The sequence below is a fragment of the Acomys minous genome (assembly GCF_964271855.1).
Source record: "Acomys minous genome assembly, chromosome: 5".
In the NCBI taxonomy this organism is placed as follows: Eukaryota; Metazoa; Chordata; class Mammalia; order Rodentia; family Muridae; genus Acomys; species Acomys minous.
The window spans coordinates 1971463-1997881 of record NC_140494.1 but is presented as its reverse complement, the minus strand read 5'-3'; the positions used below and the strand labels follow the sequence as shown (position 1 = coordinate 1997881).

Genomic DNA, 26419 nt, shown 5'->3' with positions numbered 1-26419 from the left:
TACATCATGTGTAATTGTAGCCAATGAGGAGAACCCATTTGTAACTAGAAAAAAAAAGTGATAACTTTGCTGGCATCACATTGGGGCCATTGCTTTGCCACTGAAGCTCAAGTTCTGCAAAATTGTGGATAAGAAAGTCTGGAAGAATTAAAAGCCAGTGTCAAATATTAAATACTTTTTCATAAAAATAAGGTCCAAGAATCCTCCTCCAAACCCCCTTCATGCTCCTATCAGTAGGAACGTGCTTCATGTCCCACAGGGTGGAAGCACATTCTGTGTGGGACAGGGATCCAGGATAATAGATACATAAGCCACTAAGTAAATAACCTGGACACAAGCGATTCCGGACAGCAAAATGTGCTTGTATGTAGAGCTTGGATAAAAGGGAACTAAAACGGGGCATCTAAGTTAAGAGTAGTAGCTCCGTATAAAAGTTGCAATATATTTAATAACTACAGCTTCTCTTTCCTTTAGCATGTACAATTGCTGCCAGCTGAGCGACTGAGATGCCTATGGGAGTCCTAAAATGGTGATAAGCTGCTAGTGCAGTGCATTCCAATGTGAGTGGTGCCTTGCTGCACATCAATAAAGCACTTAAACTCATCAATATAGTAACAGATGCAGCGACAGACTATCCAGGTCCCCATAAATCTCTGTATCTCGATCCACTCTACTAAAGATGCTTCCGAATCAAGATTAAAGGTGCTTGGGGTGAAAACAGTGGCTTGGCTACATGGCGGTTTAGCATGCATGTATTATTTAATCAGTTGGAAATGCTCCAATGCAAAACTAGATCAAGGATGTTGTTTGTCCTTGTTAATACTTTGACTGTGTTAGTCAGCTACCGTGGATGCACAAAAAATATCACTAAAGAAAAAACAGAGATGCTCTCCCAACCGTGGACCTGTACGATGTCTAGAAGTAAAGATTTCACCTTACTTCCACCACATGCCACAGGGCCATTTAAGCAAAATGTTAAGTCTTAAAAGATCCATTTCCATTAAATTGGCTTTCACTGAAATGCTTTTTTTTTAAATTAAAAATACACTATTTTTGATTAGCACAGAACATTAGAGCTTTGTATGACCACAGGAAAAATATCTGGGCTGTACACACACACACACACACACACACACACACACACACACACACACACAATTCCCTCTGTCTGGCTTTATCTTAGCATGGCTGGCTTTGATTAGTTTAGCACATTCCTAGTTAATACCCACATTCCAATATATTCTACCAAACGCATTGGATTTAAAGCTGTTTGAGAACAAGGTGCTCCAGATCACAGTACAGGCTGAGAGAGATGAGCAGCACTTCTTGAAGGACCAATCCCTTGGCACTCGAACGTGCTGCCTTGTTTAGATAAAAGGCACTGCCAAGGGGCTTACATTAGGGTAGTCAGATGGGAAGATAGTCCGACTGTAAGTCTGTACCACATATGGGGGACCTGTGACCCCCACATAGGAGAGAGAGTGTGGAGGCATGGATTGAAACGCTACATCCACAAGTCCAGGGAAGCTGGCAGCCCCAGGAGCTGGAGGAAACAAGGAAGTGCTTCTTCCCTATAGTCTCCAGTGCAGCCCCTGCTGACAGCATGGCTGTGGGTTGCTGTCCTCCAGGACCACAAACCGAACGCCTTCTCATCTATTCTGTGGAACTTTCTTTTTTTTTTAAATTTTTTATTAATTTATTCTTGTTACATCTCAATGGTTATCCCATCCCTTGTATCCTCCCATTCTTCCCTCCCTCCCATTTTCCCCTTACTCCCCTCCCCTATGACTGTTCCTAAGGGGGATTACCTCCCCCTGTATATGTTCATAGGGTATCAAGTCTCTTCTTGGTAACCTGCTGTCCTTCCTCTGAGTGCCACCAGGTCTCGAAACTGGGACAGAGGGGAGGACATCCTATTGGGACTCTAGATGAGAGAAGCGTGGGAGAATAGCAAAGCAGAAGGATCCAGAGGGTCCTAGAAACCTACAAGTAGAACATTATGATAGGCAGATTTGGGTCCAGGGGTCCCACTCAAACTAAGGCACCAGCCAAGGACAATACAGGCGGTAAACCTTAAACCCCTACCCAGATCTGTGGAACTTTCTTACAGTCACAACAGAAAGCAAATGCGCAGTATTTTATAGTTTCCTTAAAATTCAAACTACAATAATGAAGGAGACATATGTGCATGACTGTGTGTGTGTGTGTGTGTGTGTGTGTGTGTGTGTGTGTGTGTCTATATCTTCTTAATAAAACAAGAAAAAGCTGAAGTCTTCAGTAAAAAGTGCATTTTGCTGTCTAGAAAAATATGCTAGAGTGTAGAGATCAGGATGCACACTGCCGTCCAACACTGGCAAACAGTATTAATATGTAGGTGATGTAAGCAAGTCCTCAATAGTCTCTGCCTCACAAATATGTCTGTCAGATGTATTGTGCCAGAGGCTGAAGAAGATGCTCCAACGTAATAGAGTTTTGGATGACTATTCAGATAGCAAACTGTCTCTGTCATCTCATTTGGAAAGCTACTAACCTGCACTCTCCACATACTCAGGTAATCAAGTTTATTCCTTCTCAAGTCTCTGAAGGAATTGAAGACGAGGTAGCTTAGTTTTACAGTTAAGTTTAGTTATTTAAGGGTTAAGATGTTTTTATGTCTAGATACATGTCTTAAGTTGATAATGACAAGATGTGATGGAGATTTTTAGATACACCAAGGTAGGAAAGATGTTTTCTTCAAGGCTGCCAAATACAAATAGACAAAACACTAAGAATGTAACGTTTATGTAATTCCTGATTGTGTCACAATTTTTCTTGCTATAGGTAGTTTATTGTATATATGTGTAATAATATAATTGTATATGTAAAATGTTTAAAATATGTAGGTGACATTTTGAATGGAATAAATGTAAATAATCCAGCACCTCAGTTGCCCTGCTCACATACTCTGCTGGCACTAGAAGGGGGTTAGCTACCAGGAGCCACACATTTTTAGTTACTTTTAAACAGTAAGGAGAAGACATGAAGCTGGCAAGAGAAGTGAGATCAGAGTGGACCTGGGAGAGTTAGTGAGAGAATGAGTTGGCGCAAGTGATGAAAGCACACACTGTAGGACACCTTTAAAGAATTACTACAAACGCTTTTTGAAGAGTTAAATGTAAATCTTACTTTGATCACATTTAAATCTTCTTGCCTCATATAATTCAGATACTACAGTTCATATTTTAGTTACATTAAATATTTTCTCTTCATTTCTATTTCTACGTTGTATAATATTGTCCATTACACATCTTATATTTTTTGCAGATTCCCAACTCCTGGTCCACACAATTCTGATCTTTCCTTATTTGGGACAATCATATGCAGTATTATAAAGTATGACATGTGTCCTACTTTACATTATACTTCTGGTTTATTTTTTTCAATGATTAGATAAAATGGTCATTATTTTGCAAAATTAATTTTAAATCTGATTTCAATTTCCTTTATTTGTCATGAATAACACGGGTGGAGATTCACTTTCTAGCATGCATAGTCAATTGTATTCAATTGGTAATTATTCATTCTAGTACAACTCCTAAATGATTAAATGAGAAATATTAAAGATAGCTAGGAATTTAGCTTATAAAACTCCCCCCCTCTCTCCTTTGCACAGCTTGGTTCCAGGAAGCTTAGCATGATTTTGATCATCTTCTGCCTTTATTACCATCCTCATGCCAAAGAGGAATGCTTTAGCTCAATCAGCTACCGGATAGCCCAGAATTATTTTAATTTTTTAAAAAAGAGCAAGGTTTCCTCATTTCTCACATTCGTTCTTTCTCCTTTAAATTAGCTTCCTACAAATAAATAGACTCTTGTTCAATGTCTACTTAGCTCCCCACAAAGTTAGTTACCACAGAGAGAGTCTCTAGGTCATTGATCCCATGTCTATTTAATCAAAGTTGTAAATACAGTTTGTGTGTGTGTGTGTGTGTGTGTGTGTTGTACAGGTGTGCTGACTGCACCCATGTGCAGATATGCATCTTCTATTGCACTGGCAGAGCCAGAGGAGGAATTCGGGTGCTCTGCTTCATCACTCTCTGTGTTTTCCCCTAAGACAGGGTCACTCACTGAACTTAGAGCTCGGCTGGCTGCCAGCTGGCCTTAGCAATCCTCCTGCCTCAGAATGTGCAGGCCTGGCGTGACAGGCTACAGGCAAGTGTGTGACCACACCCAGCTTCCTCTGTGGATCCTAGGGATTCAAGCTCCGGTTCTCATGGTTTCATCCACCGTGCTATCACCCCTGCCATAATAGAAATGTTTTTAGGCAAGACACCCAGATTGGGTGTAGGTTCTCTCGATTCTCAAATGATGTGTTCACAACTGAGTCCATCCAGGTGTAAGAACGGTTGGCTATCTTCCCACAATAGCGATAACTTCTATTACTGAGGCAAAGCCATTGTACTCCTCTGAAACTCTCTCTAACCTTAACTGAAAACCCGAGAGAGGCATTTCACATCTAAAACCAGCCCATCAACATTTCAAGGTTAACTCTGATATAGCAAGCAAACAGTGCATTGTTGGCGTGCCCCCTGCAAAACCCCAAATTTTATCCATTAACGAAGCAGTTAGGAAGCCTGTGTTTTATGTGGTCAAATTTAACAGAAACTCAAGAGTCATTATTAATCACAAGTGTTAACGTGAGTTTTCAAGGGACTGTTGGAAAGTCCTTTGGGGAAGCCTAGTGATCGCTCATGTTAGGCACCGTCTAGCAGAACCAAGCTCCATGATCAGGACCCAGGTCCAGAGCGTTGGTTGGTTATTCATGGCATCCTACTAGACTCTGAGTGTGAAGATAGAGTGCTTTGCCAATAAGACTGTTTCACAGACTACAAAACCCATAGACTCATGGAAAGTACTTTAAAGGGAAAGTGATGGGAAATGGATGTTGTGTGAGAAAATTCAGGCCTTACAAGTCTTGGTGGGGGGGGTTGTATCAGTGGGCCAGTGGGCACAAGGAGAGAGGAAGGTGGAGTTGGTGAAGGAACACTGGTAGATGACTTTGAAGTTTCTAGGTACAAATACTAGCTAAATCCCTCGTTGAACATCTTTTAGGAGCCCCACACTGTGAACGGATCTACCTAACATTACTAAGGACAGCAAGATAAACATACAAAGAGTGAATTATTCAATTTTATCTACTAGACTCCTAGTAAACAAACAAAGGAATGGACTCAGGTGGTTCAGAACACTTTGACAATGGCAAACACTTTTGGTCACAATGTCAAATGTGATTAGACATAACCAAGGTGGAAGAGAAGGGGAGGGTTTTCTAGGTTGGGGGATATGGACTAGTCCCCTGTCCGCTGACAGAAAAGAGCTGAAAATGTTGGATTGTGTGGGATGCGGTTTATCATTATTGGTTTGAGAAAGCACATATTATAGGGCTGCTTATCCACGCTGGAAATGTGTCTGGATTTTCAAAACAAAGAGGGTAGGCTATAGGAGATATACACAGAGAATAAAACTATCAGGCATTTGTGCAGCGGTCTGAATAAAAATGGCCTCCAAAGGGTCGTATATGTGAATGTTTGGTCCTCAGTTGCCTGAACTGTTTGGGAAGGATTAGAAAGTGTAGCCCTGCTGGAGGCTATGAAGCTTCAAAAGCCTACGCCATCCTCAGTGTCTCTCTCTCTGCCTCGTGGTTGTATCACAAGATGTAAGCTCTCAGTTACCGTTCCAGTGCCATGCCTCTCTGCCTGCTGCCACGCTCCCGCCATGAGCGTTGCTAAGCTTCTAGAACTAACTCTTTCTGCTCTAGGCTGTCCTGGGCGTGTTGTCTTATCCACAGCATTAGAAAAGTAGTTAAGTGTGTTACAAAGAATGTCTGATGTCAAGGTAAATGAAATGTCAGAAGAGACTAATGCTGTAGCCACACTGAACACTTCTTTGTAATGGTCAAACAATAAAACCTAAGGTCCGAGTAGACAAGGTGAAGAGGAGAAGAGTTTTAGAAGAAGTTTGAAGAGTCGTGGGGGAACTCAGAGCATAGGTACAGGTTCATATGTATTGTTGTTGTTGTTGTTGTTGTTGTTGTTGTGTGTGTGTGTGTGTGTGTGTGTGTGTCTGGGTAGACCAAAGGTTGATCTCTGGTGCCCTGGATCATTCTCTACTTTAAATACTGAACCCAGAGCTCACTTCTCACTGATTCATTTAGTTGACAGTCAGCTTGGTCCCCAGGGATGCCCTGTCTTCGCCCTCTATGCCTTGGGGTCACATGTGAACTGCCACAGCACCAAGAAGCAGTTGGCTTTATCCAATCCACAGGTGAGAAGAGAATGAGTCTGAACAGAAAAACAAAGACGGCCTCTCGTGCTTCAGAAGGCTTCTCCCGAGTCTCAGTGGCGCTCTTTACCCAGATGTGAAGAAGGAATGGTATTAAAGTCCATACTGTGTCTACTTTCTAAAATTAAAAATCCTCATCAGTGTACCCTAACCTTGAGATGTATATTCTGATGAAAGGAATACATGGAGGGGGCATTCAACCCAACTCTATCTGATGAATATTCTTTCTTTCTCCTGTCCTCTGCTTTGCATCATCTCCAAGAGAGTGAGAACACCAACCCTGGAGTAAACTAACATCTCTGAATGCCTCATATGTAATTGCTTTTCCCTGCCATGAGTGCTTAACCTAGTTGTTTACTCATATTTATTTAGTGTGTGCACATGTGTATGTGTGTGTGTGTGTACATGTATGTGGAGGTGAGAAAAGTAGTAATCTCATTCCCAACGTGGCTTCTGGGAACAGAAGAAAATTCGGGTCTACTATAAGAGAAACACCTTCTTTCAAGCACTATGCCATTTCTCCATGTAACTTTTGTCCTTTACAACGTATGCTTCTCTATGTGAAAGCTGAAGGCATATACTCTCCAAGGAGGCTGGTTTTGTTTTTGTTGATAGGCTCACTGATAGTTGTATTAGATTCTGGAATGGAGCATTAGTCTTTTGAGAGTGCTGTATTGTGCAGGCCCCTGGTACTCTGGGCACAGACTTCAGATATCTTTTGTTCTAGAAGAAATCTCTTAAAATTTGCTTCCTCAGGCTGGAGAGATGGCTCAGAGGTTCAGAGCACTGACTGCTCTTCCAGAGGTCCTGAGTTCAATTCTGAGCAATCACATGGTGGCTCACAACCATCTATAATATGATCTAATGTCCTGTTCTGGCATGCAGGTGTACATGCAGGCAGAGTACTGTATATATAATAATAATAATAATAATAATAATAATAATAATAATAATAATAATAATAATAATAATAATAATAAATATTTAAAAATTTTGCTTCCTCCACAAAGGATAGAAGGTAAAGGTAGAATTAACATTGAGAGTTTTTCTCTGTCTCCACACTACATTATACCATAGTCAAAAAACCACTTAACAATATCATTTGTTTTACATTCTTCTAGAAATATGAATTTTTTTCATTTTTCATTTTTCAAGACAGGGTTTCTCTGTGTAGTCCTGGCTGCCCTGAAACTTGCTCTGTAGACCAGCCTGACTCAGACCTCAGAAATATGCCTGCCTCTGAATCCAAGTGCTGGGATTAAAGGTGTGTCACCATGCCTGGATTTGAATTTTTTTTAATGCTAACTTAACAAATGGCTTACCATTAATGTTTAGAAAACTTTTTTGTGCTTATTTGTATTTTGAACATTGGAATTGCCTTTGTTTTTAAATCAATGGTGTGAGGGTGAATAATCTGGATTTGAGAAAGCCTCTAAAATCATATATTCAGAGAACTTAAAAAGTAGCCAAGCTTTCAGACATGAATCTGTGCTTTACAGAGAGACAAGGAATTATATATTTAAAAAAATTTTTATTGTGCATGTAAGTGCACATGTATGGTTGTGTAAGGATGTGTGTGTGTGTGTGTGTGTGTGTGTTGTATGTTCAGTTGTATGAATGGGTGCATGAGCCTGTGCGTATGCAGAGGACATGAAATGACCTGCTGTATCACTCTCTACACTATCCCCTTGAGAATGGGTCCCTCACTAACTCTGAGCAGGCTAGAGCTCAGCAAGTCCCAGCCATCCTCCTGTTTTGCCCCCACAGGGCTGGGATCCAAATTCAGGACCTCATATGTGGACGGCCAAGTGCTTTTACCCACTGAGCCATCTGCCCAGCCCCAGGGAGGCTGTTTTAGATTACATCATAGTTATGCTTTCTATTTCCTCCAGGATAAATAGGCCAATCGATGCTACTGCAGTCTAGTGCATAAGTATTACACTTTCTTGACTTACTGAGCTTAATAAAGAGATCATTAGATTGTATCTCAAAATCACTAAAAATGATTGATTAACTCTCTTGTTAGAAAACTGGCCTGGAAGAACATATGTCCAATAACTGGTTTTCCCAATGTTTAAACTGTTGCTTTGTCACAAGCTTTTAAACACACATCCCGAATCACACTTCTGGACCAGGAACACGAACAGATCAATGGCCCTACTTACGCAGCCTACTGTCTTGTGACAAGGCACTAAACACTCAGAATATGGTATGAGTGCCATTCTTCTACACAGACAGAAATGGAACTTTGACTACAGAGCAACAACAACAACAACAATAAAAAAAAAACCCAATTGCCCACTTTGTGGCAGGGTCTCCTCACTGGAGGTTTCATAGTACTCTGGTTTTTTGGCTCCCCTTTTAGTCACACTCCTCTTTAGCACAATCTGATGATGTACATAACAGTCCTGAGGATTTCTACTTTAGATTCTACAACAGTCCCAAATATTAGGATGGCTAAAGCAAGCATGAAAACATTTGACAAATGAGACATGGGCACAGTGCTGAAATGCTTATCTAGGATTCGATTAGCATCTGAAAGTTTAGTGAGTATGGTGTCATATTACATTGTAATGTGAAGTGCTGCTTGGAAGAGAGTTAAATGCATGAATTCTTTCATTTATAAAAAGAAGATGCTTGTTTTTCATTGGGAGTTGCTTATAAGTTATGATTGGTCTTATTCAGAGAGAAGATGAGGCTGGACTCAGGCATGTCTCTCTTCCTCTTTCTTTCTTTCCTAGATATGGAGATAGGGGTTGAAAAGAAAGAAGGGGCTGTATAGAAATACATTGGGATGATAGGATTAAAAAGTAGATTATTAAATCTACTCCTCAACCAAAGGCCTTATTTGTTACTAACAAAAGGTTATCTTTAATTCATTGGTATAGAATTTTGTATATTGATACAAAATTAGATTAACTTTGATACATTGATATAGAATTCAAATTTAAGACTATTCTCTACACACGTTATGTATATACTCATATAAATACTCTTACATGAGGCACTGAACCCATACAACTCAATTATAATACAAAGCTTATTTCCAATACCTGGAAAGTGTTATTGCAGGCTGATTAGGATAGGTAAGTAATACAAGCCATTTGTTAGTTGATCAAACTATGGTCATGTCAACTACCAGGCTATTTTTAATCACAAGAATATACACCCTAGGTTTAACAGATAGATACAATCCCATAGATAGATAAAGTAAGATAGTTATATAAAGTCTTCAAAGCCTCAGAGACCTACAGAATATGACATTTAAGAAGCTTTTAATATCTTAAAGATTCTTTGACAACAAGACAGGCTAGCTCCTGGTAATACTCAGCCTACCTCAAGAAGATGATAAGCATCAAAGATCCTCCTTATGGAGATGGCTTCAAATGTGGCAAACCAGCCACTGGGTAAAATGTCCTCATTTCTGCCACAGACAGAAGTCTGCCTAAAAATGGACAAACTTTTATGCAGGCAGAGTCAATGACCAAACTCTGCCAAGACAGGGTAAGCAAGTCCTCAATAGTTCCTGCCTCACAAATATGTCTGTCAGATATATTGGGCCAGAAGGCTGAAGATGATGCTCCAATGTTATAGAGAGTTTAGGGTGACTGTTCAGGCAGTAAACTGTCTCTGTCATTTTTCCTCCTTCTCATTCTGGAAGCTGCTAACCTACACTTCTGGTTCACTCAAGTAATTCACTTTCTTTCTTTCTCAAGTCTCTGATGGAACTGAAGACCAGATAGTTTAGTCTTACAATTAACCTAAGCTGTTTAGTAGCTAAGATGTTTTTAGGTCTAGATAGAGGTTTTGAGTTGGCAGAGATGAGAGAGGACAGATATTGATTCTCATTCAGAATTTTAGAATCACAAAGATAGGAAAGATGTTTTCTACAAGGTTGCCAAATACGATTAGCCAAAACAACACTAAAGTAACATTCATATAATCTCTGATTGTTTCGTGGTTCTTCCTGCTGTATGTAATTTTTCTACTTACATGTAATAGTATAAAGGTATATGCCATCAAGATAAAATAAAATCTTAAATAAAAAAACCACCTAAAACAAACAAACAAAAACCAAACAAACAAACAAAAAGAGAAGACACTGTTGTTCAAAATCAAGTTTATTGGCTGGTGTGCGTGTACTGTATATATATATATGTACAAATATATATATATTTATCATGGAGCACTATGTGTGTATGTGTGTATTGTGTTGTACATGTATGTTTATGATGGAGCACTATGCATGTGTGTCTCTCCATTGTGAAGCACTTGCCCAGCATGGGTAATTCTCAGTACTTCAAACCAAAGAAAATAAGACAAACAAATCCAAAGGGGCCATTTGAGATAACTCAGTAGGTATAAGTGCTTGTTGTAGAATCTGAAGATCTAAATTTAATTCTCTGAATCCACCTAAACCTGTAAGTAAAGAACCAGCTCCATAAAGTTATCCTCTGGTAGTCACTTGTGTCATGACATCTGCACTCATCATGCAAATGCGTACACGTACACACACACGTGTAAATTAAAGAATAATCAAATATATATTACTATTTGTAAAGGAATACAAGTATTTAGCATTTTCTCTACCACATACACAGACTAACACATACACAGAAGCATCACATACACTGCACACATGTATACACAAGCATACAAACACACACAAGCTAAGACACACACAGGCGCACATATACAAACACTGAGTGCCCTTACTTTGCACATACCTTTTTTCCCCTGGCTACCTACACAATGTACTGCACATGGTATATGTCTCCTCTCTGTGATATCAGATGACTGAATGGCTAGCCACAGACTGAAAAATCACAAACTCAGATGATGGGCATCGCCATTCAGTTTCAACACACAACTAACTGCAGGTCCTTTAGCAAAAGCATACGTTAAACAGCCAGTGGAGACATTTTAATTTTCAAATGCTAAATAGAGACTTAATGTACAAGTAGGAAACAACCTGGAGCCTTGCCATGTATCACCATTGGGAATAATAAAAACACAGTCTCTTCTTTTATTGATGGATTCTTCTTGCTGTGCCTCTTAACTCACTTGAGCATGCAAAGCTTTCGCAGTGTGCTAATGCCTACGTGGCTCTTATATTTCTGCTTACATAACCAGACGAATGTTCTCTATATGTAATTTTTTCAAAAGGTGCCTCTTGGCGATGGCTGCATGTCAGTCTAAAACAGCTCACGCACTGAATTCTGGTGGACACTGTCAGCCCAATTTCCTCTCTTAGAAGTATCTTTTTAGCTTAGTGCTGCCACTTACCTACAGCCATATATCTGAAGCTCAGCTTCTTCAGATAGATTTTACTTCTTAACAATTTGGCCTCATCAGCTCAAACTGGCCTCACTGTGTATTACTAGTGCCCAGTATGGTGCCAGGGAGCCTGCTGAGCTCAAAAGCACCATCTTAGGGCAGGTGAGATAGCTCAGAATGGGAAAGTGTTTGTCACACAAGTTTGAGGACCTGAGTTCAAGCTCTGGAAACTTTCTGGAAAGAAAATCCATCCCGAAATGTCCTCTGAACCTCACAGATCTACTATGACAACACATGTACACACACACACACACACACACACACACACACACACACACACACACACACCATTTAAAGGAGAAACATCATGTTAATGGAATAAGCAGTCTTTCTTGTCAAAACTGAAGAATGGTACAGTTTGTTTATATGCACTGAACAATTTTAAGTCCTACTCTGTGTGGTATTTAGCTTTTTAGTCATTGATTTAGGGTCCTTTTTTGCTTTGGTTCTGTTATTTCTCACTGTATTTTTAAATAAATAGCTGAAACACACACAAATGTTTAAAAATCCCTAACATACATTTTGCCCACACTTACAAAATCAGATTAATATGCTTCTTTCTTAGACATATGAAATATGTATCTTAAGTATTTATACAAAGCATACACATGCTTTCTGTGTAGTCTATGAATGTTTATACACACAAATAGCAGTTTTTGCATGTATGCTTTAAGAATATTTTATGAGGGGCTAGAGAGACGGTTCAGCAGTTAAGAGTACATATAGCCCTTGCAGAGGACCTGGATTCTGTTCCCTGTACCCACATGATGGCTCACAACCATCTGTCACTCCAGTATGATGCCCTCTTCACACCTTTGTGAACATTATAAACACATATGTACATTCGGGTATACACAGCATACATATAAATTAAATGACTATTAAAAATCTTTCATAATGATCTCAGCTTGGGAGTGCTGGTAGTAAGTAGTTACAATAAACACAATAATTGTTATGATGACATAAACCTTTAAAAACTATTTTCTTAGAAATAAGTACAGAGGTAGTCATTCTATTCTGAGATACCATGAAGTGGGAAACCTTCTTATGGCTGGTGTGTGGCTGATTCTAAAAGTAACATGCTTAATGATAAACTCTACATTTTCTTTTATTTTTTTTTAAAGACAATTTTATTTTTAATCATGTGTATGTGCCTGTGTGGGAGCATATGCATGAGAGTGCAGATACCCGTGGAAGCCAGAAGAGGGCGTCTGCCCCTCTGGAACTGGAATCACAGATGCTGTGAGCCTCTGAGATGTGGACGCTGGAACTGATTTTCGGTCCTCTAGAGGAGCAGCACGTGCTGTTAACTGCAAGGCCACCTCTGTCAGCCTCCCTGCTTGCGGTTTTGAGGTAGAATCCCATGTGGCCCTGGTAGACACGGACCACGCTGTGTAGCTAAGTGTGCCCTTGAACTCCTCATCTTCCTGCCTCTGCTTTTCAAACAATAAGATTATAGGTATAAACTACCAAGCTCAGCTGACGTACACATCTTTAAGACACTTAAAACCTCTTGCTAAACGTAGTTGACAGGATATAAATATGGAGTATGTGGAAGATGTGGAAGATATCTATCTCTTGGATATTATCTTAAAAGTATTATTAATATAAATCTGAACAATTGTGACTAAGAAAATGAAAAAAAAGTCACCTTCCACATCTTCCACAGGGGGAGGAGGTCTCCCTCAATCACAGACATAGGAGAGGGGAGAAGGGGGGAAGTGGGAGGGAGGGAGGAATGGGAGGAAACAGGGGAAGGGCTAACAATTGAGATGTAATATGAATAAATTAATAAAAAATAAAAAAGATAATATCCATATCGACAACTTTCCTAAGAATATTTGAACCATAGCAAATCTGGCCATTTCCTGTTCAATCTAAGGTCACAGGGTGCTCACTGGCATTGTAGACTTAATCAGTAAGTACACATTTCAAGACACCGGGAAAGACATGATGCACAGCCTGTGCAGTCACGACAGGCACTAGGTTAGGATGCTTTAGGTGGAACTCAGCTGGCAAAGAGGCCACACAAAGATCCACAGCCCTCCCTTCAGCCTCTCACCCACCCTTCGGGACATGCGCAGTTGGCTGGTCCGACTGTCAGGAGGTTCCTGTGGGCTGCTCAGTACTGGCTACAAAACTGAGGATGATCTTGAATTCCTCCTGGTCCTCCTGTTTTCATCTCCCAGGTGCTGTGACGCCATGCTGGGGATTGCACCCAAGAAGTGACACAGGCTAGGCTGGTACTCTGCAAAGTGAGGCACATACCCAGCCACTTAGCAGGCTCTTACATTAAGAGACGTCTCTACCATCTTTGATGGCCTCCCTGTGGAGCTCATGACCCCTCTAGAGACTTGCACACACTGATGCACCAACCAAGGACAATGTGTGCAGAGAACCGAGACACCCTGTTCAGATGCAGCCAAGGGACAGCTCATTCTCCACGGGGGTGGGATGGGGCAGGGGCAGGAGAGTGGGGACTGCCTCTGACATGAACTATACTCTAGTGCCCATGATTTGATCACTTCCCCCTTGGTGGGTAGGCCCTGTAGGCACACAGAGAAAGGAGGTGCTGGCTCTCTGGATGAGACCTGGGAAGCTGTAGTCATGTGATGGGGGAGGAAGGACCCCCTTTCAGAGGTCTAGGGGACGGGAATAGGGGAGAAGGGGAGGGAGGGTCGGAATGGGAAGATGCAAGTGAGGGGATAACAATTGGGATGTAATATGAATAAATTATAATAAAATTTAAAAAAGAAAAATGTCAACAACTCTTTTTAAAGAAAAGAGAGAGAAAGACTTGACCTTTTCTCTCCCCTTGCCTCTCCCATGATAACACTATGCCTAATATGGCTACACCTTGTCTACCATTTTTCTTTTTAATTAACTAATTAATTAATCAGAAAAGGGAAGTCCTCTCCAACCCACGCCACTACCTCAAGTCACATCAGGACTGAATGCGTCCTTTCCCCTGTGGCCTGGAGAGGCAGCCCTGCCAGAGGGAAGTGATCACAAAGCAGGCAACAAAGTCCATGTCAGGGACAGCCCACGCTCCCGTTACTAGGGGAACCACAAGATGCCCGATCTGCCCATTGCCTATTCTGTGTAGGGGCCTAGGTCCTGTCCATGCATGGTCCTCGGTTGGTGCCTCAGTCTCCCCATGCCTCTCTTTCTACCAACACTTAAAATTACTCTGATAAAACTTTTATTTATTGTCAGTATCCAAACTACATCAGAGTTCAGGTCTGAACACCTTATGTCTTTATTGAACTCTGCCCATCTCTACATTGAATGACACGTTTCATTGAAATGTATATGTGTGAGTGAGTGTGTGTGTGTGTGTATGTGTGTGTGTGTGTGTGTGTGTGTGTGTGTTTAGAGATATATTTTAAAAATAAGTATTAGATAAAAACCAGATTTGATCAGTTTTCAACAGAGGGAGCCTTCTGAAGATATAGAATGGCCAATAAAACAGTAAAAATGCCATCTATTTAGTAAGGCTGGTATTCCAACCTAATGACCCTAGGATTTCTTCTCCGTATAACCTAATGCCTAACGAGACAGTAGAATGTGATTTCTGTGAGCACCAAGTGATTGTAAATGTTGAGAGGGTCAGGAAGTAGGCAAAATGAACTAGTGGCATCTTTTTACTTGGCCACTTATTCAGGGACAGTGAGGCAGCCGCTGCATGCTATGGTCATGGTACACAGGATTGTAGCCCCAGACGCGTCATTCTCAACAGCCTCCTCCACAACCACCATTGCTCTCGTGATGGAAAATCCCACTAAGTCTTAAGCTACTGAAAAATAAACAAGAAGGACAGAGTGCCCACAGAAGGAAACCGCAGATAACATTAGGACCTGAATTAAAAGTCAGATGGACTTTACATGTGAAATACTCTCTGGCTGTCAATGTGGGTGGACCCTGTGATGGATAAACTAATCACTGTGGCTGTTTCAGGTGGTTCACAATGAACATGTGCAGGGGACCAGCCAAGGCTTTGTGCAGGGAGAGCCCCCCAGGCTGGCAACTGCTGAACTACAGACGTGAACATAGGCGTGGGCTCACCACTTTCCTTATCAGCACTTCCCACCTTGGGGACAAATCATGACTCATGTGGAAAATGTCACCCATTCTGAACTGCTGAATCTCAGCCAATGCAAGCCCACAGGATAACACTGGATGTTTGTTCAGAGCAAGACACTTTGTGTATCCAGTGCTGAGTGTGTGGTTGGGAAAGTGAAAGCTAAGACCCCTTTGCCCTTCACTTTGTGATGTGGCCTACTGCATCCTACCTCCTTCTTCCCTGAAAACAAAACAAAACAAAACAAAACAATACAGTTTTAAGTGTTGTAACAACCCAAAGTTCATAATAAATAAAACATAGACCTCTTGCTCACAACCTCTGATAGGCTTTTAAAAGCCAGTGGATTATTTATTTATTATGCGTCTGCCTCTGTATCACTTTCCCTTAGAGTGTGTGTGTCTGTCTGTCTGTGTGTGTGTCTGTGTGTGCAGGCCCACATTCCTCAATGTGCGTATGAAGGTCAGAGGACAACTTACGGGAGTCAGTTTTCTCCTTTCATGGTGCAGGCTTTGGGGACTGAGCTCAGGTTTGCCCATAGGTGCCTTTACCCCTGGCGGTCCTTGGGAGACTGTCTATCAGCCTTCTGAGACAGATTTAGTGTGTGGCCCTGGCTACCCTGGCAGCGCCTATGCAATCCAGGCTGACCTGGAAGTCCTTCAGCCTCAGCAGCAAGAGGAGTGGTGTTCCAGGCCTACACCACCACGCCTGGATCGGTTTTATCCTTTATCCTGGAGGACATACTCAAGGCATGCTTGCAATTTGTAACTTGATTTGAATTACTTACTGTCTTTTAAAAGAATATTAAATATTTAAGACTGGTGGAAATGGTTTGTATCACCAAGACTGATTCCAGGAGAAAAGAGAGTCCACTTGAGTCATCCTAACAAAAGCTCAGAAACGGAGATGTCAGAAAGCTCAGTGACCATTCTAAGTTCCACAGTCAGTCAGTGAATGACCAGAGCTTTCTGGCCACAGGGCCTGCTCCCCCACAAAAGCACTGAGCACTCTCCAAGGGGACCCATAAGCTGCAAGCCTGTTCATACTGACTTCAGCAATCCACGCTGTGTGATAAGCTAACGTGTTTTATTACTGGTGCCATCACACACACACACACACACACACACACACACACACACACACACACACACACACACACCAGGGCACAGAGAGGTAGGTGCTTTCTCAGTAGCCACGAAGCTTGCCTACTCCCTTCACAGAATGACATTGTGATTCACCACAGACCCACAGCAACTGGGCTAAATGACCTCTGAGACTTTCAGTCAAATGGTCATCTCTAAAATCACATAACACAAGTAACATTATACAGACTGAACAGGATTTATATATTTAGGAGCACACACATATGTAACAACAATTAAAGAAGAAAAGGTCATGGATTTTAAAGAGGCAAGGGGTACAGGGAGAGCTCAGAGGGAAGATGGGTAAGAAAAAATGATGTAACTATATTATAACCTAAAATAAATAAATAAACATTGATAAAACTAAATCTTTGCTCTTTTGTGTGTTTGTTTCCCAGAATTTTCTTGACATTGAAAAACTAATTCATATTTTGATGCATTTGATGAAATCAGTATGGAGCATAAATTGTGCCTTTAAAAAATGTATCTTTTAGGTTGGTAACAGACAAAATGTGAGGCTCCATTAAGAATCTGAGGGAGAGTGGGAACAGGAAGATAAGAGTGAGGGGATTACAATAGGGATAAGATGTGAATACATTATAATAAAAGAAAAAAAAACATGGCAGTACAGCTATTTTCTTCCCTCTGCTTATAACTTGGCAACAGATAAAGTTCGTTTTGTTGTTCAGTTTCCTCCTCCTCCTTCTCCTCTTCCTTCTCCTCCTCTTCCTCCTCCTTCTCCTCTTCCCTCCCTATCCCTCCTCCTCCTCCTTCTCTTCTCTTGAGATAGGATCTCATGTAGCCTCAGCTGAGGTCGTTATGTGGCTTAGGGTGACTTTGAATTCATGACTCTTCTGCTTCTCTCTCCATGGTGCCAGGATTTTCCCTGTGTCCCCTGATGCACAGTGTGGGTAGTGCTGGTAATAGTACCATGGCCTTGCTCATGGTAAGTACTCACATGGCCAACCAAGCAACGTCTCTAGCCCCTAACACTTGAAACTCTCTGCTAGATCAAAATTTCACATTTATCCCTTCATTTGACTGTCAGAGTAGTCTTAGGAATTTAGGCGAAGGGGAAATTATTATTTTATGATACTCTCTTTTTTTTTTTCAGAGAAACCTGAAGCTTGGAGAATAGCAGACTAATTGAATGATAAATGAAGCAAAAACTACAATTACGGTACTCAGAGTACAATTTCCCTCTCACAATACCATAGATACCGTCTACCAGTCATCAATATGATGTGTGTAAGTGGAAGCACATGAATATCTCGTTGGACTAGAATAGAACTGCTCCAAAGTATTCAACTAGCTGAAGCGTAGAGTTACCTCAGTTTTAGTTATATATAAGGTGTTAAAGAACCAAAAGACGTTGAGATTTCTCAATTCAATGAGCATTGAGCTAAATTAATATTGAGCTAAATTAACATTGAGCTAAACTTCCTAGTTTGAGGCTCTGTTGTTATGACAAAAGCAACTTGAAGAAGGAAAGGATTCATCTAACATATAAACCTCTCAAGACAAGGCAGGAACCTGGAGGCAGAAACTACAGGAGAGACCATGGAGAAATGTTGCTTACTGGATTGCTGGCTATTTTAGACAGCCTAAGCGTGCCTGTCTAGGGATGGTACTACCCACAATGGGCTGGACCCACTGATGTCATTTTAATAATGAAAATGGTCCACAGATGTGCCCACAGGCCAGCGTGGCAGAGGCAATTCCTCAACTGAGCTTTTATTTCCCTAGGTGTGTCAGATCGACAACCAAGACCAGCCATCACAGCACTCTGTCGATACTTACTAATATTTGATGCAGGTATATCTGAGGCTATGCCTTTATCCTCCAGGGCATTGAAACTGAGAGACTAGTTTCAGTCTTGCTTTTTACTAGTAACACTATAGATGATTTTCATTATGGAACTATACTTTGAAAGTTGTCAATACATAACCACAGAAAGAAAGGCGAATAAAACACACTTACAGGTGGAGGGGCTCTCTGCTGTGTATCACGACAAGAAGGGATACGATTCACTCAACCCACAGTCCACTGAGCAACTCAGGACTGAAGCAGATGCCATTACCAGTCATATCTGCATAGACAGAGAGACAGTGACAAAAATCAGTCAACAGACATCAGTAATACCATTTTCACAAGAGCATCTTTTCAAACTGCATGACAATAGCAGTAACAGATATTTGACAAAACAAAACAAAATCACAGGAAGAGCTTTTGCTTACATGCCTCTGTTTTGCCTACAGTGTGAAGTACAGCCATGAGAAGACACTGTTTATTTAGCCAGTGTAAAAGTATGACTAAGAAATAAATTTAGTTCCGTGCTAAGTATGATTAAGAAATGGATGTAGTAGAAAATTGCTACAATGTTTCTGGGAAGACATGAATTTATCAATAAGAAACAAATCAAACCAAAAGCAAACTATCCTCTGATAAGGATTTGATAGGTTCTGATCACGGTACATGGGACTTTCTACAGGCTATCGGGAGCTGGGAAGCTAGGAGCTAGGAACAGTATTCTGGAATGTAGGGAAACAGGTGGCTTGGAGGCTCCAACGATTCACTCAGGAAAAGAACAGCTTGCTGCCTGGTTCTGCACAGCCAGTGAACTAAGGATGGCTTCACATCTTTCTGTTTTCAAACAAGTAAATAGTTGCATGAGTTATCTTAATTTCAAATGACAAGCCATATAAAATTATACCGGGACATGAATGCGGACACATTCATACAAGGTTTTTTGGCTTCAGTCTTACTTCCCTGAGAGAACGGAGCATTTGTGACATCTAGTCTGCCCTGCTAGTCTAACCTATTCATGCAGACATCCTTTGGTACTTTCAGGCCCCACCCTCAAATGCACAAGTGGGCTCAAAGAGCTGTCATCCATCTGACTCTACTTAAGGGTGAAGAACAGACCATAATGAGGATGCCTGGATGAGAGAAGAACAAGCAAAGGTGGAGGAGTGGATGTGCCAAGGGGTGTGTCATGTAAGAGACCGAGAATGTGGTCTTCTGTGGAGGGGGCCTTTCCAGTGAAAAGATATATAAAAAAAAGTCATAATAGTTGTCAGAGCACCTGCTTTGTGCTCTCAGTGAAATGTGAGAAGCTGCAGACAAGATGCCGAAGTTGCGTCTTCGCTCACAGGAGTGAATGCAGCACAGACAATGGCTCCCCATGCAGTTATAACTTGGCTTGAAGGAAACCTGAGTTTGAGTTGGAAAAAGTTGACCCTGAGCAAAATTTCTAGAATTCTTTTGTTTGTTTTAGAGTCTTGAACAACTGACTTAATTTCGAAAGCCAACTTCTCTCACCTCCAGAACAGGGGCATTCTGAGTGCTTCCAGCACAAGGGTGCACAAGACACCCACTGCGCTTTTTGTCACGCGATCTTCTTGGGCTCTGGCTCCATGCCACTCTCTTTCTCTCTTTTGCTACTGCTAAATGTAAATGCTGTTCTTATTTCCTCAGATGATGGGGTGAGATAAGAGCCCTGCCCAAGCTTCACTCATACATGGCTTTGGCTGAGCCCAGAGTGCTTCTAACTATCGCTGGGCCTAGGTCTGGAAGCTTGTAGCCTCCATACAATCTAAGCTTCTGCAAGCCTGGACTTTGAAGGCTCCAGCTTCCAGACTCCATTTGCTAACCTAGGCCTAGAGTGGTTTTTAGCTTCTGAGACTCACTGCTGAATAAGCTCATCCTTTCTAGTTCTTTCTGAACTCTGGCTGACTGGGTGAACGCAGCCATTCTGGCTCAAAACTCCTCTCCAAGCTGACTGATTCAAACTGGCTTCTCTCAGATTCTCACTGAATTGTTCTGCTTGGAAAAACTGGCCCTGAATCCCACACTTTGAACTGCACCAAACTTCCTGCACTGAACTTAACCTGACCCCAGGAACTCTACTCTAGTCCTACAACAATTTTTTTGTTTACTCCTCTCTCTGTACTGTCTGTAACTCTCTCTCTCTCTCTCTCTCTCTCTCTCTCTCTCTCTCTCTCTCTCTCTCTCTGTCTTTCTCTCTCTCTCTCTGTCTTTCTCTGCTACTCCTAAGTAGTTTCTCTCTTATAAGAGTTGAGCATATCCTATTTCGGACTCATTCTGTCAAATATTTCTCTGACTCATCATTTTGTCTGTCACTTAGTTAGATGTCATTGTTTGGGATTGAACTTGTGTACTAAAGGAATGTCTGTATTCCAGCTGGGGGGCTTAAAGCTGTGTACTAAGGGTGTATCTGTATTTCTGCTGGATCACACAGACCTAGGTCTTTGGATGAAATTTCTTGCCAGAGTAGTCATGTTTCTGGATTAAAAATTCTCTACAGGGAATGCATCTGCTTTGCCTACTATGGGTGATTTCATTATCAAATGTGCTGGCCTCTCCATGCCCCATGCCTAACTTTCACCTGTGTCTTCTCTGAGTAGACCATAACTTAGAACTCTGGGCTTTCTCTAGGTAACCAGTAAAGTTGCATTCACTTGATAAAAACCTGCTTGATTCAGAATTCTGATCCGGGAGGAATAAACATTTTTATACAATACTTGGTGAATAAATCATTACCATAACTCATACTTTTTATGCCATTCAGCATTTTGTCTACCTGGGAGCTCATGAAGTAACACAATCAGTACTCGCTTTAAAAGCATAGAGACCTAATACATGCAAGAATCTCTGTTAAAATCCAGGAGTGGTGGTAACTGTAACTGCAACACTGGGTTAGTGAGAAGTTCTGGAAAGATCCAGAGCCCTCTAGAAAGAACACATACACACACACTCACAACACGCTGATAGGACAGCTTGTGGGAGTCAGGTTCTCTCTCCCTCCACCGTGTGGGTCCTGGGAATTGAGCTCAAGTCATCAGGCTTGTTGGCAAGCACCTTTACCCATTGCATCATTTCACCAGCACAATATACAGAATTCTGAAGTCTAGGCATTTCCAGAGAACAAATTGCTTTCACTTCAAGCTGATTTCCACAGATACTTTATCAGGCAAACAATAACTAAAAGCTGTTGTTACCATGTTTTTCACTAGTTCTTCAAGAGTCTTGATCATATTCGACATCCTTTTCCCTACTTCCCCAGATGCAATTTTCTCAACTATCCACCCAACTTTGCGCTCTTTTTGTTTCTGTTTTGTTTGTTTTTCAAAACCCAACAAGACCAACTCGTGCTGTTCAAATATTCTTGGATGTGCAGTCTTCCACTGGAATGTGGGTGGCTTGTTATTTTTAACCACAAAGGGGAGAGTGTTAGCACCGTATAACCTAAACTGTTATACCTGTGTGATGGCTTAATGCTACTACAAACGTGGAGGCTACATTGACATGAAAGGTATGAAAGCAAAGAATATAAAATACTAAATGCGGACTTCTCCTAGTAGTGGATAAGCTGCTATCATTCCTCAGTTTCTCTAAGAGAATGAAAACCTTAAGGAGCTCAGATATACACTTAGAAGAAGATAACGTGTATAAACTTCTAAAGCGGCCACTCATTCCCTCTCCAAGCATCATCAACAGCGTGATCCATTTATTAATCAACTTTGCCGACTGCAATGGAAACATTTAGAGAACCACTGAAGTGAAGTTTTATTTGAAATGTCGTCATTTAAGCCACCTACTTTACTTAAAATAGACACAGTTCACCTTACAGCTTCCCACTCATCATAAGCAATTAGCACATTATGATGCCAACTTCCTGCAAGCAAAGGTTGAATTATGCCAACATGTTCTGTGTCACTAGGATTTCTCTGCCTATAACAAATGCCTGAGATGAACAAGTTATGGAGAAAAAAGGTTTATCTTGGTTTATAGTTTTGTGGTGCCAACTAATTATCTGTTTGCCCTGTTGCTTTTGAGCATATTATGGTAGAAGGGTATGGCAGAGAAAATCTGCTTCTGAGGTCAGGTGAAAAAGAGAAAGAGAAAGGAGCTGAGGTCTTGTTCTCTTAATCAAGGATGTTCCTTCAGTACTGCTTCTTAAAGACTCTTACATCCCCTAGCAGTGCCAGGCTTCAGCCAAGGGACACTTACGATACAAACTTCATGCTATGGCTGAAATGTACAAAGTCCCCCACAGGCTTATGTGTCTGTGACAGTTGGTCCTCAGCTTGTGGTGCAATTAGAGGCAGCTCTGGGTCCTTTAGAAATTGTGGCCTCGTTGGCAGGAAGAGGCTACTGGGGTAGTCTTTGAGGGTTATACACTGATCTGCTCCTGTCTTGAGCTGTCTGTGTATTCTGCCTGACTGAGATGTCAGCAAGATGCCACTGTTTCAAATAAGGCACTGGGTTTTGTAATGAATTCTTCTCCCAGACCTTCCCCGCCATGGTAGACTGTACCCTCTAAACTGTGAGCCAAGATAAAGCCTTCCTGCCTTATGTCACTTCTGTCAGGCATTCCGTCATACTGATAAAGAAAGCAGATAAGGCACAACACTGCATTTTATCAAGATAAAAAAGTCAACATGGTGGCCTGGAAGAGATACTGCAAGAGAGTATAGCACTTGCCTTGCAACCATGATGACCCAGCTAGCTCACATGAAAAGTGTGGCATAGGGGTAGTCACTTATAATCGCAGAGTTTTATAGGTAGAGGCAGGCAGATCCCTATGACTTAGGGCTGTTGCCTGAAGTAGACCTCAAACTTCCATAGGGATGTACACATGGGTACCCACACAGGTGAACACGTGCACTAGCACACACATGAATAAAATGCCAACACACTGAATGGATATTTAAGTTCCTACTTGACAAGGCGGCAAAGATAATTGACCGGGGAAGCACTGTGTCCAGAGAGCCACAGAAGGTGAACCTTCTAGAGGGCATCTCACTTGGCACACATTGCAACTTCAGAAGCTCACCCAAAGCAAGCTCTGACCCACCCCCTGGCGCTAACTCTTGCAGAAACAGATTCTTCCCTTATTCTTATCGAATTATCAGAGAACAAAGGCACAGCAAACTCACAGAAGTCTATGCAATCAAAAGCACCGAGTCACAAGGAAAACACAAAAGTGACCTTCACTGTGTGACTTGGGGAAGGAATCATTAGGAAATGGAGTGTGCTCCTTGTGTGGGAGGGGTTGGCTTTTCCTCTCAGGATTGCCCATACCCTCAGTCTCCCACTTGATTGATCACTGGCTCAAGGCTATCGAGGGCTTAGGAGGCCAGGGAGGCCAGGGAAAACAATGGTTCACGGAACATAAAATATTTACTGGAGCTGGATTTTCTTGTCCAGAAAGCATTAGATGAAAATTATCTTTCTCTCTCTTTGTTGAGATTTTAAAAAGCTTACTTCATTAGAGATGATTGCTTTGGTCCCTTCCTTCTACCATGTGAGTTATGGAGACTGTACTAGAGTCATCCGACTTGGCAGCAAACAGCCTTACCTGCTGAGCCATCCTGTTGGCTTTTGAACTAACTATTTTAGGTAGGAAATAACAAATCAAAGTGAAAGATTGGCTTCGTGAGAATGACCCAGGCACAATGAGAGTAGGAGGCGTTTCTAAGATTGCTTAAAATTGCCCCTAGGTGAGGCGATGGGTGTGTTTACATTTGTAATGACACAGCTGTCACTTTGTGCTTGTGTTTATTGGCTATTAAACTTTAAAAGTTCAGTCACACTGAAAATCAGCTTCTATCTGTGCTACTTCCTTTGGCTGGTGTTCCAGTGGTTGTATCCTATGGAGTTGAAATACAGACAGTTAAATTAACTAGACAGAAATCAGTGGGATTTTTCATATATAGCTTACATAATAGAGCATCTCTGCAGTCTATTTGAATTTTACATCCAGCTCTAACATTATCTAATTGGGTTGAAACATCCATTTGGCAGGCAGAGGACAAAGGGCTCTCTCCCAGGCAGCAGAGCTGTCAGGGGTGATACAGAGGCGGTCAAGCCCTTTCCTTAAGGGGTGAGGAGGAGTGTAGCTAATGCAGGGGGAAAAAAAAAAGGTCAGAAGTTGAAGCAAAGAGAACAGAGGAAGTGGCTTCTGGAGCACCTGCCTTGGGGTGGGGGGAGAGGATTAAAAGTCACTTTCCGACCAAGACTTATTGTATTTATTAATTGCACTGAAGATAAGAACTACGAAAACTAGTAAAAAGATGCTTAGAGAACCTTCCTGAAATGCTTGGCTAATGGCTCGTTATTTTAACTATCGTATGCATCTGCTTTTCTCTTTCTTCTCTTTTTCCTCCCCCTCTTCCTGTCCTCCTCCTCTTCTCTCTGTTCCTTATCCTTCTGCTTAGCAAGAGGAGTTCATATGGCTCCCAGACCTGCCCATCCCAGAGCTTGGGTGAGAATTTCACATGTACATGGTTTTTATTCTCACAACATTCTACTAGTGTTAGGATTCTCTGTATTTCACAGACACCGGGGTTCATAGTCACATAGCCAGTGAGCAGATCTTGACTAGAACAGACATGACTCTGTTTTCAAATAAAATAATAATTGCAAAGAGAACTACATGTAAATACAGGAGTCAGTTCAACACAGTATACCTTTAGCATGCAATGGATTAGACCGGGCGAGGTTACTTGGGAATGAAATTAAGTCAGCCACCAGAAGAAAATTTCCCTATCAGGTAAGTGAATCTCAGTCTGTAAGTGGTAAGGGTCAAGTCACCTGAGGCAAACTGAGGCTCTTCCCTGCATTGGTAATATTGGTCAAATAATTAAACTCAGAATGCTCCTTTCAAATTGTACAGTTGGGGCCATTTAGGCATAGAAACAGCCTTTTTGGTATGAGGTTTGAAGGGATCTTATCAAAAAACACAGATGTGTAAAGATACAGTCAAAATATGAAACAGCCTCAACCACCCGAGAAAGTTACCCATGTTCCATTGTGTCGACTCTTTCCCACAGCTCTAGCCTCAAAAAATGTACTTTCTCCCAGAATGACTTGTACTTTCCCCCAGAATGACATGCAAATGACATTATACAGACTGAATTCTTTTATGCCAGGCTTATCTTACTCAATGCATGAGAATACAATTATCACAAGCTACTGAGCTTTATCCAGACTCTCCATCCTTTGGCTTGCGTGTCTCCCATGATGCAACACCACCTGGCTGTGACTGGTACATTCTGCAGTGGGTTCTAAAATCAAGGAACACAAAGCTGACAGCCTTCTATACCACTAGTTGATTATTCTGCCTAGTATAAATTCTCTTATGTTTTTTTGTTCCAGCCTGGTAATTTATGCAATTTTTTCTAAAAAAAATCTCCTACCCGTTCCCCATATATGCATAACCAAAACTTTTAGATAAGCTAAGGTTTTTCAGAAAAAGGCTGAAGGGTTGACCCTTCATGGTTGACATCTGCAGACAGTACATTCTAGTCATGAATAATGAATGGATAAGGATAGAAAAAGATAAGAACCCAGACAAAGCCACAAGTAATGATTGGCATATAACACACATGAATTGTGTGAAAGACATAGAACTTCGCATTTCCCCTTTTCTGAAATAGTAAGGTAACTGATAGCCACTAAGCATAAGGCGTGCTGTAGTCTGGTTAACTGCCTTTTCAAGCAAAGCAAGACT

At 41.4% G+C, this 26419-nt stretch overlaps 1 protein-coding gene across 7 annotated transcripts in view; it reads right to left on the bottom strand.

Moving 5' to 3' along the window:
- Nucleotides 1-26419, bottom strand: part of CHRM3 (cholinergic receptor muscarinic 3) — a 457818-nt gene that overhangs the window by 315794 nt on the left and 115605 nt on the right. For 3 of the 7 annotated variants that reach the window (XM_084781759.1, XM_084781760.1, XM_084781758.1), the window contains exon 2: nucleotides 18862-18970. The exons of 3 other annotated variants lie outside the window; for them this stretch is intronic. The gene's annotated coding sequence lies outside the window, so the exon portion shown is untranslated. Of the gene's footprint in view, nucleotides 1-13719; nucleotides 13907-18861; nucleotides 18971-26419 lie in introns of those variants that run through there. One more of the 7 variants, XR_014779253.1, reaches the window with a different exon arrangement.